Genomic DNA, 9,728 nt, shown 5'->3' with positions numbered 1-9,728 from the left:
TGAGGTTATGTCCTTTTGCGTGATAATTTGTTATAATTAAATTTGTGGCGGTTTTTAAAAGAACTAAACTTCTTCTTTCAAAATCTGTTTAAATCTTTTTAATATCTCTTTTCCTCTCTGAGAAATCCTAAGTTGAATTCAACATGTTTGGTGCATATTCTCTATGCAAAAAAATTTTATGTTCGTTTGGGTTTCATGGCAAATTGCATTTTTTTATTTTTTCTCAAAAAAGTCAAAAAAGTGTACCTCCCATACAAATTTTTCAATTCAAACCAAATAACTAAAAAAAAGGCTCTAACGATTTTCATTAAACTTTGCAGACGTAATATTCAAAGCATGCAATAAAACTGCAGTTTTATTTTTTTCAAAAAAAGTCAAATAAAAAAATATTTTTTTTTAACAAAATTTTGCCCTTAATGTCGGCTCTTCACAGAGAAAAATAGACCACATAAAATAGAACAAAAACAATAAGATTTCTCTATGGTTTTCATCCAAGAAGGAAACCTTATTAAAACAATCGGGTTTTCCTTATTGTTTTAAAATCTGCAAAAAAATAAAAAAAACGATGACCAGGCTGGGAATCGAACTGGAGACTTCAAATCATTAGTCGCCCACCTTACCACCTGAACCAACCTGCCATGAAAATATTGATCGCGATTTTTGTTCTAGTGCTAAGTTGCAAAAAAAATCAACTTTTCAGTCAAATTTTAATAAGATTTTCTCTTTAAAAATAATAAGAAATCTTCTTAAAAAAACCTTATTAATCGTTGATTTTAATAAGATTTCCTTATGAAATGTATGGACGGTTAAACAATATGGCAATCTGTTAGTTTTTAGCGGGTCATATTTTTCTCTGTGTTCCCCAACATATAATTATGTATAGAGGCAGCTCTTAAAATCTACAAATAAACTAACATAAAAGTGTTTTAAACTGCAACAGCAAGTACGTGCGACCCCAGTTTTGCATTTTATTTTTTCTTGCTCTAGATAATTTTTGACTTTGAGGCTAATTTTCTTCGAGAGATGTGTGGTAATCATATTGTTTTAAAATGGTTGGAATGCTTTATACAATTTAAGAAGGAGATTTTTAATTATAATTAGTTTAATTATTTTTTTTTTTTTTCATTTAACAAAATTTTTAATAATAATGTACACAAAAAATTGTCAAACTGCTAGATTTAGTATACTTTATCTGTGTAATTCATAAATTTGAAATAAAAGTGATTTAAAACTAACTAATGTTTTATTAATTTATTCTCATAAACAAAACAATGATAAACATAAAAATTATTTAAAAGTTTACCAGAAAACTAATATATTTTATGATACTTGGGAAAAAAGCTAAGGATGCAAAATCATTTTTGTTGTTTAAGAAAATTATTATTTACAATGCAGTTACAACAAATATTTAAGGTATCCTCTTTGATTTTGTATGACTGTAACATACAGACCAGTTTTTTTTTTTTTTGGATTTTATGCAAATACTAAGTCTGTATGGGTCCTACCTAAAACAGAAATATTTCTACTTTTTTCAACATTAGTGTTAAAAACTACACAGTTAGAAATTGGGCTAACAAAATGTTGAAATATGTCTCTTTGAGGCAGTACACAAATAGACCCATTAATTTAGGTAAGTTTTGCAACATCATCATAAATCTTATTATGTACTAACAAGATGGGCCTCCAGCTCCAGCTTTACCGTCTTTGTCTATGAAAAATTTGGCTTCGTTTAATTAGTTTCTCATAAAACTTCTAGGAAATCAGCTTTATGAAGAGCGCCTATAAGAGTCACCAAGTTTCAAGAAAAATAAAAATTGCTTCTTCAACGAAATAAGCTTGATAAAATGGATAATATGTCTTCTCGGTTATGATTGAATAACCGATTTGCGATTAAAAATATTTTTTGACCGCGTAAACTGACACTGAATGAAGGTAAAACCACATATATACACTCAAAACCGCCTTAGATACTAGATAAAAAATCCACCATTAGTATAAAAAAAACTTCGTCTACCTCCGTTGTCCACTAATAATACAAACAACAAAGAGAAGATTACTCTTTCCAGCCGCTATATACTATATATATATTAGGGTGGGTCAAAAAAAATGGAAATTCGTTTTTTTGGATTTGGTACTTCGAAAACTCGATTGCTAGACACCTCTAGAATATACTCACCAAATATGAGCTCTTTATCTTAATGGGATAGTCCTCCGCTTTTCAATTTTCCATTTTTACATCAAGCTTCTACTAAAAAAAAATATTTTTTTTATTAATTGAGTTTTTAGCCAATTTTTTTTACATATTCTTGTAGAAAATTGAACGCTCTACAAAAAAGGTTAAATTCACTTTTTTTAATTATCTAACCGTTTAGTAGATATTTGAGGTCCAAAAATCGAGAAAATCTTTAAAAATTTGTTTTTTGTTCTTAATTGTGTAACAAATTGAAAAACTATAATAATCAAACGCGCATGACATATTCTTGTAGGAAACAGATTGCTCCACAAAAAAGGTCCTATTAACTTTTTTTATTTATCTAACAATTTGAAAGATATTCGAGGTCAAAGTTAAACAAAATTTTCTAATTCACTGAAAAGTCATTATTATTAAATTAGTAAGATGGATTATTGTAGGGGCTTAAATGTTCTACAAAAAAAGTCCTTGGCCTCAAATTGGTTGCTTTAACCGTTTAGAAGATATTCGCATCCAAACCAATGAAAAGCGGAGGACCTTCCCATTAAGATAAAGAGCTCATATTTGGTGAGTATATTCTAGAGGTGTCTAGCAATCGAGTTTTCGAAGTACCAAATCAAAAAAAACCCACCCTAATATATATAGTTTGATTTAAGAAGGCAATTGACCAGCAATGTCGCAAATAATTCAGTAACAAAACCTCCAAGAACAAGAAACTTCGGATCAGAGTCTAGAAACAAGTTTTGGTTTAAAAAAAAAAACCTCCAAATCCATCGAGTGAGGCATCAAAAGAAAGGTCTCTTCAAGCTCGATTCATAGTTGAAAACCAAAAGTTTCTTGATTACTGAATTATTACATTCGGAACCAGATATTTTCGGATCAAAGTCTCAAAACAAGTTGTGGTTTATTTTTTTTGTTTGGATTTTCAAAAAAGAAACAAGTCATTTTAAGCAAAATCGTCCAAATCCGTTTCTTATATTCCCGTTTTTTTGTTCCGGAATTTTGAATAAGAATTTTTTGGAAGGCGGGATTTTAAAAATCGTTATTTTAGAAGATGGGAAAATAAAAAGCAGGATTCCGATACGCTCCCATCTCAGACATCTCTTTATTAGTTTATATCTACTTAAAAAAAAAAAACCGAGATATTTTATTATGAAAAACAAACCCGATTCTGATTACCCTCATATAAAAAGTATTCATTCCCTTGTTTGTTAATTCATATTACGTATTATTTTGCAAAAAAGAAACGTGATGCAGTTAATTTTCATGAATAATTTATTTATAAGTGTTTTTTTTTTTGTTTGTTTTTTATGGGGATTGCAATCGCAGCAGTGAGGGTGGACAGAAATTTTTTGTATGTTTTACAGATTAAAAGCTCTTCTATTCCCCTTCGGACTCTTAAATTCCAATCAGAATATAAAGAAACATACACAACCAAATCAGCTGAGAGAATGATATAAGCGCAAAACAAAAAACTTGTTAAACGTGAAGTTTTAAAAAATAAGAAAAAAAAAAATATAAAAAATTAAAAATTATTTTTTTTAAATAAAAAAAAAATCCAGGATTGAAGAAAAAATTATAATATACTTTTATTTATCAGAACATAAAAATAAAATGCTGTCAAAATTACCCCATGTGGCAGAGGCTGACGGCTGAGGCAGTTTCCAGCATATACTCGTACTATAAAATATACATAGGCTAAATGTTGAAAATAAAATACCTCATTCCAGTTGCAGGAATTGCCAGGATATGCGAACGGACAAAAACGCAATAGGTGCTATCTTTCTCGTTTTGCCTGGTGCCTAGGTATGAAAAAAAAGGCGCGGTATCCAACATTATTTAATTCTTGGACTATTAAAGTGGATGCATTGTATTTTAATGTGGTAGTGGTCTTTTTTGAATGTTTCCATCCCGTTCTGAAGCATAATCATTATACATATACACAAATATATGGGCATAAAATACTGATGCTGATGCTGAAATGGCTTATTTTCCGACTCTTTCGGGAGTTTTAATGCAATTTCGTTAATCTGCATTTTGTATAGTAGAGATGGACGCAGTGCAGGGTGCAGGGGTGCTGGATAGGCCAGGCAAAGAGGACTGAGCTGGATGTAGGAAGTTAAGTGGAAAATGCTAGCAGATAAACGCGATGAGCATCGTGGATGAAAATTAACGTACAATATACTATTATATATAACTGATTTAAATGGCTAAAAGGGATGAAGTAGATACAATTTAAACGTATATGTTTTTACGTATTTATATGAGTTGGTAATAATACCTACATATAATTTATTTTTTTAATTATATGGTTTTTGTTTTTTTTTTTTTTATTATGTTATTGATTATCTTCCTATACAAACTGAGTATGAGCTCTGATCAAATATATATATATTTATTTTTTGTTCGTAAATTCCTACAAATTGTTATATACCAAAATCTCTTGCTGATGAAAAAACACCTATACTTAAAAAAAAAGTAGATATTTACAAAAAAATTCATTAATTTTTATTGTTATAGAAATATTTTTTAACTTATTTATCAAAATAATAAATTTTTAGTGTTAATGTCTGTTGAAAAAATAAAACAAAAATGTCGGTTTGCAGACGATAATTTTTCTTGATAACGGCATAAGAGATATAAAAAAATTATTTGTCAACAAAAAAAAAAAAAGGATTGGATTCGAAACTTAGAACTCTGATGTAAAAGACAAATCGTTCGACGGACGGTTTTAACACCCTGATCTGCAGATTCTTTATATTCTACCCCAACAGTGAGACAATTCATTTTTAAAATCAAAAATTTTGAAAAACTTTTCAGACTTTCAAGGTGATATTGACAGCTAAACTTAGCTTCATGTTTTGAGCTTCAGTTGAATAAAGAATATATTTGAAAAAAAAAATTGGTACAGTTGTCCCAACATAAAAACAAATTACAGTTTTTTTTTTTAAGTTTTATTAATATTTTAAATTTAACTAAATAAAGAAAAAAACAAAATAAATATAGAAAGCATATAAAAAAAAAAAAAAAAAAAAATAAATGCAACTCAGAAAACGTAACACAATAATAAATTAAATAAATTAAATAAATTTCCATTTTTTTTGTATTTTTAATAAATTTGTACCTATTAATATTTAAAGTTTAATTAAATAAAAGAAAAAAAAAACGAAGTAAATATAGAAGGCATGTACAAAAAAAGAAAAATAAATAAATAGAACTCAGAAAACGTAACACAATAATAAATTAAATAAATTAAATAAATTTCCATTTTTTACTTGCGATATAGGTACTATAGGGCAAGTTTAGGATTCGTAAAAAAAATCGAACTCGAGATAACAATTTTACATGACATTACGGTGATGGAGAATGCCAAAAAAGTGGGTCCGGCAATTCTGTCTGTCTGTCTGTCTGTCTGTCTGTCTGTCTGTCTGTCCGTCTGTCTCTATCTGGAGCTGCAGCCTAAACGAGTGAAGTGATTTTCTTCAAACTTGGTAGTTAGCAGTTTTTGGTGATTCCCTAGAGGGGAAATTGAAATTTTTTTTTTATGACCAAAACTAACGGTACCTGCCATATAACGGAAATAGAAAAGTTAATTTTTTTCAAAAACGGCTCTAACGATTTTGATTAAAATTTTTGTGTGTAATACTACACATAAGGGCCAACTTTTTAAATAAAAAAAATATTTTTTGTACCGTTATTAACGGTACCTGTCATAGAACGGTTTTTTTCGTTTCTGAATATCTCGTACAAAATTAACCCGATTTAAATGACAATTTTTATACAAAAGTGTGTAAGTAAAGATAATATTAAAATTTTAGAAAATTTTCAAAAAACGCATTTTTGGTTTTTTAAAAAATATTTCAAAATTTTTTTTTGAAAAATCAATTTTTTGAAAACGGATCAATGAAAAATTTTGAAATTTAGTTTTTATGTGTAAATTAATTATTTCTTCAAAATGGCATACCAACTTTTTTTTTGAAAAATGTTAAAAAAATTTTATATATAAAAAATTATTTTTTTAAAAAACGGCTCCTACAATTTTCAAAATTTTTTTTCTAAAAATACCTTTTTATACGAGAAATAAAATGGCATATTTGTTTTTTTTTTTAAGATATTTTAAAACGGAGTTTTATTAATTATAAAAACAGATTTAATTTTTTTATACTACTTAAAAATATCGAATTTTAAATTTCTTGAATAAAAAGCTTTAACATTATAGTTACTTTAAGCATAAGAGCAAGTACGTGCGACCCCAGTCGTGCAATTTATTTTTTGTATTTTTAATAAATTTGTACCTTTTAATAGTTTAAGTTTAATTAAATAAATAAAAAAAAGAAAACAAAATAAATATAGAAGGCATGTAAAAAAAAAAGAAAAATAAATAAATAGAACTCAGAAAACGTAACAAAATAATGAATTAAATAAAATAAATAAATTTCCATTTTTTTTTTTTGTATTTTTAATAAATTTATACCTATTAAAGTTTAATTAATTAAAAAAACAAAATAAATATAGAAGGCATATAAAAAAAAAATAAAAAAATTTAATTAAAATAAATAAATTTCCATTTTTAACAAGAGCCACTGCTTTTTTCGTGGCCTCTTTTGTGAATTTTTCATACTCAAACCGATTCATGGTACCTGTATTGAAATAAACAAAATAAAAGATAAACAAGTAGATAATAAACAAAACACTGTCTCACTGTTGGTTATCCAAATTATTAATATTTAAATATATTAATTTAGAATCTATTCACATTCAAAACTCTAAATGTTAAACTGTTACTTCCAACAAATCTAATTACACTTTTTCTCTTGCGGGAAAAATTACTTTTTGCCTTTTTTTTTTCAAAAGACGGCAAAAACGGAACTTCATCTGCTGGAAAACAATCACAAATTTATATGAAAAAAATGCAAAGTTTTGCGTTATGTCTGGTTTGGACTGTCTCACTGTTGAGTAGACTCCCTCACATACGTATGACTGTCTTAAGTTAGACTTCGTCGCTTTTTAGATTAACTTGCAATCGATTCTCCTCTGTCAACAAGCTCAGGTCAGGTGTAACGTAATTCATGCTTTTTCGTGTCCGAAACCATCATCGATTTAAAAGACATTATCAAGACATAAATAAATTTGAATTTCGTACAATTTTGACACGAGACCTTCTTTTTTTTAGCGAATTTTGATTTTTTTTTTTTTGTCAAAGATATGAAACTAAGGACAAATTTTTAATTTTTGGACCTAAATGTATCAAAATCTGTTTCGAGTCTTAAGTCTGAAGATAAAAAAAAATATTTTTAGTTGGAAATATCTCAAAAATCAGACCTGATACTGATAGTTAGGAACTTTTGGTTTTTATTTCTGAATCTTACGGCCATATTATTCACCAGTTTAAAAAATACATCTGGATGCAAAGAAAATAAAATGTCAAAAATCCATAATGTTCACTATCAGACAGAGAAAAAAGTAGTAATTTTTAACTATTTTTTTTTTAACCCTTTCGGACCCAGCGTTACTCTCATGTAACATATTTTTAAAAATTCGTAAAAAATATTAAATTAAATAATTTTTTAAGTTTCGATGGCTTATTTGAAAGATAATAATGCCTAGTTACTGGATTATTACAAAAAGTTAGTCAAATATTATACCTACCTTTATTTTTTTTTATCGAAAAAGGCACTGAAATTCACATTTTTTTTTCTTTTTTTTACAAAAAAATTTTTTTTTATATATGGTCATAATTTTGAAAAAAAAGATTAAAAAAATGTTAATGCAGAAAGTGTTTAGTTTTTTGGCTTAGAAGAAGTAGCATACATTATAGTTTCATAAAAAGTTATTTTCTCAGTTGTCCGATTTTTTTTGTTGGTCATAGGCAGTGCATGTTACTTACATGTAAAATGAGAGTAACACATTAGTTTTGCTATTTATTATTTTGGAAAATAACTTTTTACTATTCATATTTCTTAGTTGTGATGTCTTCGACACGATAATACTGAAAAAACATTTTTTAATGTTGATTTTCATAGCTTGGGTTCGAAAGGGTTAACTATTTTCATAGTTAAAATCGGGATAACTATTTTGGATTTGGATTTATTTTTGAAATTTTACAATTTTACATCCAGATGTATTTTTTTAAACTAGTGAATAATATGGCCGTTAATCTCACTCGAGGGATTTGGAGGAATTTTTTTTTTTAATGACTTGACTTTGACTAAAACCTTGTTAATTTCTTGGTTTTATCCAGTGAGCGTAAGATTTTGTCTATTAATTTTTTTTTATTATTCAATGCTTGACAATTGAATGGTTTGAATATTCAGAGCTTTTAAACCAATATTTTCTACAAACCTGTTTTCTTTTTCCTTCACACTCTTGAATTATTGAAATTAATTTAAAAATAAAAAAAAAGCATTTGTGTTTAAAGTTATTTATAATTTTGAACAAAAACAGTATATAGTTTATATTTTATATTTTATTCAAAAAGTACTGCAACATTGCTTAATTATATGCACAGAGATGTAAAACAGGAAACTGATGGCACCTTAACTAAATGTAGATTGAAGATTCCCACCAAAATTAACATGTCCTTTACCTGCAGAAGAAACAAAAATACAGGACGGTTTTATAAGAAATTCATTACAAATAAGCAATCAATATTAAAAATAATAAAAAAATAATTTTTTTTTTTAAATAAACATAACGATATCTCTGGGATATAGACAAGCCATAGCAACTGGAAATAATCACTAGATACATAAAATGTATGGACAACAAATTAAAGGACAATTCATCATAATGAACATTTCATCAAGAGAACAGAAAGTTTTAAAGAGCATTCAAATTAATTGAGTTCATAATAATGAGAATTTTAATAACAAATTTTGTATTAACAATTTTAAATCCTTTATCAAATATAAGCACAAAAAAGTGTTAAGACACGTGTTTCAAACACGAAGAAGAATAAACCTTGATATTTGTGTTGTAAACTCAAAAAACTTGCCATTTTCTTTATTTTTACGAGCTTTATTTACGTGCTTTTTACTTCTACTTTTTGAAATAAACATTTCATCACCTTAGCTTTTCTACTGTAAACTACCTAGGTATATGCCCAAATCAAACTAAACTTGTCACTATTTTATGCAGCTGCACACAAGAGGAATCCATATCAAAGTTAGAAAAAGGCACTTTTCCATTCCATTAATTTAATTTAATTTCCCTTCGCATCCTATAGGTACCGATGATGTATGTTGGGTTAAAAAAAAAAAAAAAAAACTATAATCCTCAATTTAAATCCACATCTGACGCTATTCGGACATGTGATCAGCGACCACATTACTGGAAAAGGGTCTCTATCTAAACTTCGCTAGTGTAGGTACCTGCATGCATATGCGATCAAATGACCGACTGAGAACTTAACACCCATCATCATCACACATATCCTAATAACCCTTTCTCTATTTTTTCTCATTCGATTTGAATCCTCACCTTGCATCAGTACATCCGTTATTCTTCTGGAAGCACATGGTCAGGGCAAAAACATAAC

The 9,728-nt window shown here is 27.5% G+C and overlaps 1 long non-coding RNA gene across 1 annotated transcript in view; it reads right to left on the bottom strand.

The window, feature by feature from the left end:
* Positions 1 to 8,671: 8,671 nt before the first annotated feature.
* LOC129920641 (uncharacterized) overlaps positions 8,672 to 9,728 on the bottom strand; it is a 60,837-nt gene continuing 59,780 nt past the window's right edge. The window contains exon 3 of the long non-coding RNA XR_008773282.1: positions 8,672 to 8,777. This is a non-coding gene — a long non-coding RNA (uncharacterized LOC129920641). The remainder of the gene's footprint in view (positions 8,778 to 9,728) is intronic.

Source organism: Episyrphus balteatus, chromosome X (assembly GCF_945859705.1).
Source record: "Episyrphus balteatus chromosome X, idEpiBalt1.1, whole genome shotgun sequence".
Taxonomy (NCBI): Eukaryota; Metazoa; Arthropoda; class Insecta; order Diptera; family Syrphidae; genus Episyrphus; species Episyrphus balteatus.
This window is presented reverse-complemented; position numbering and strand designations above follow the sequence as displayed.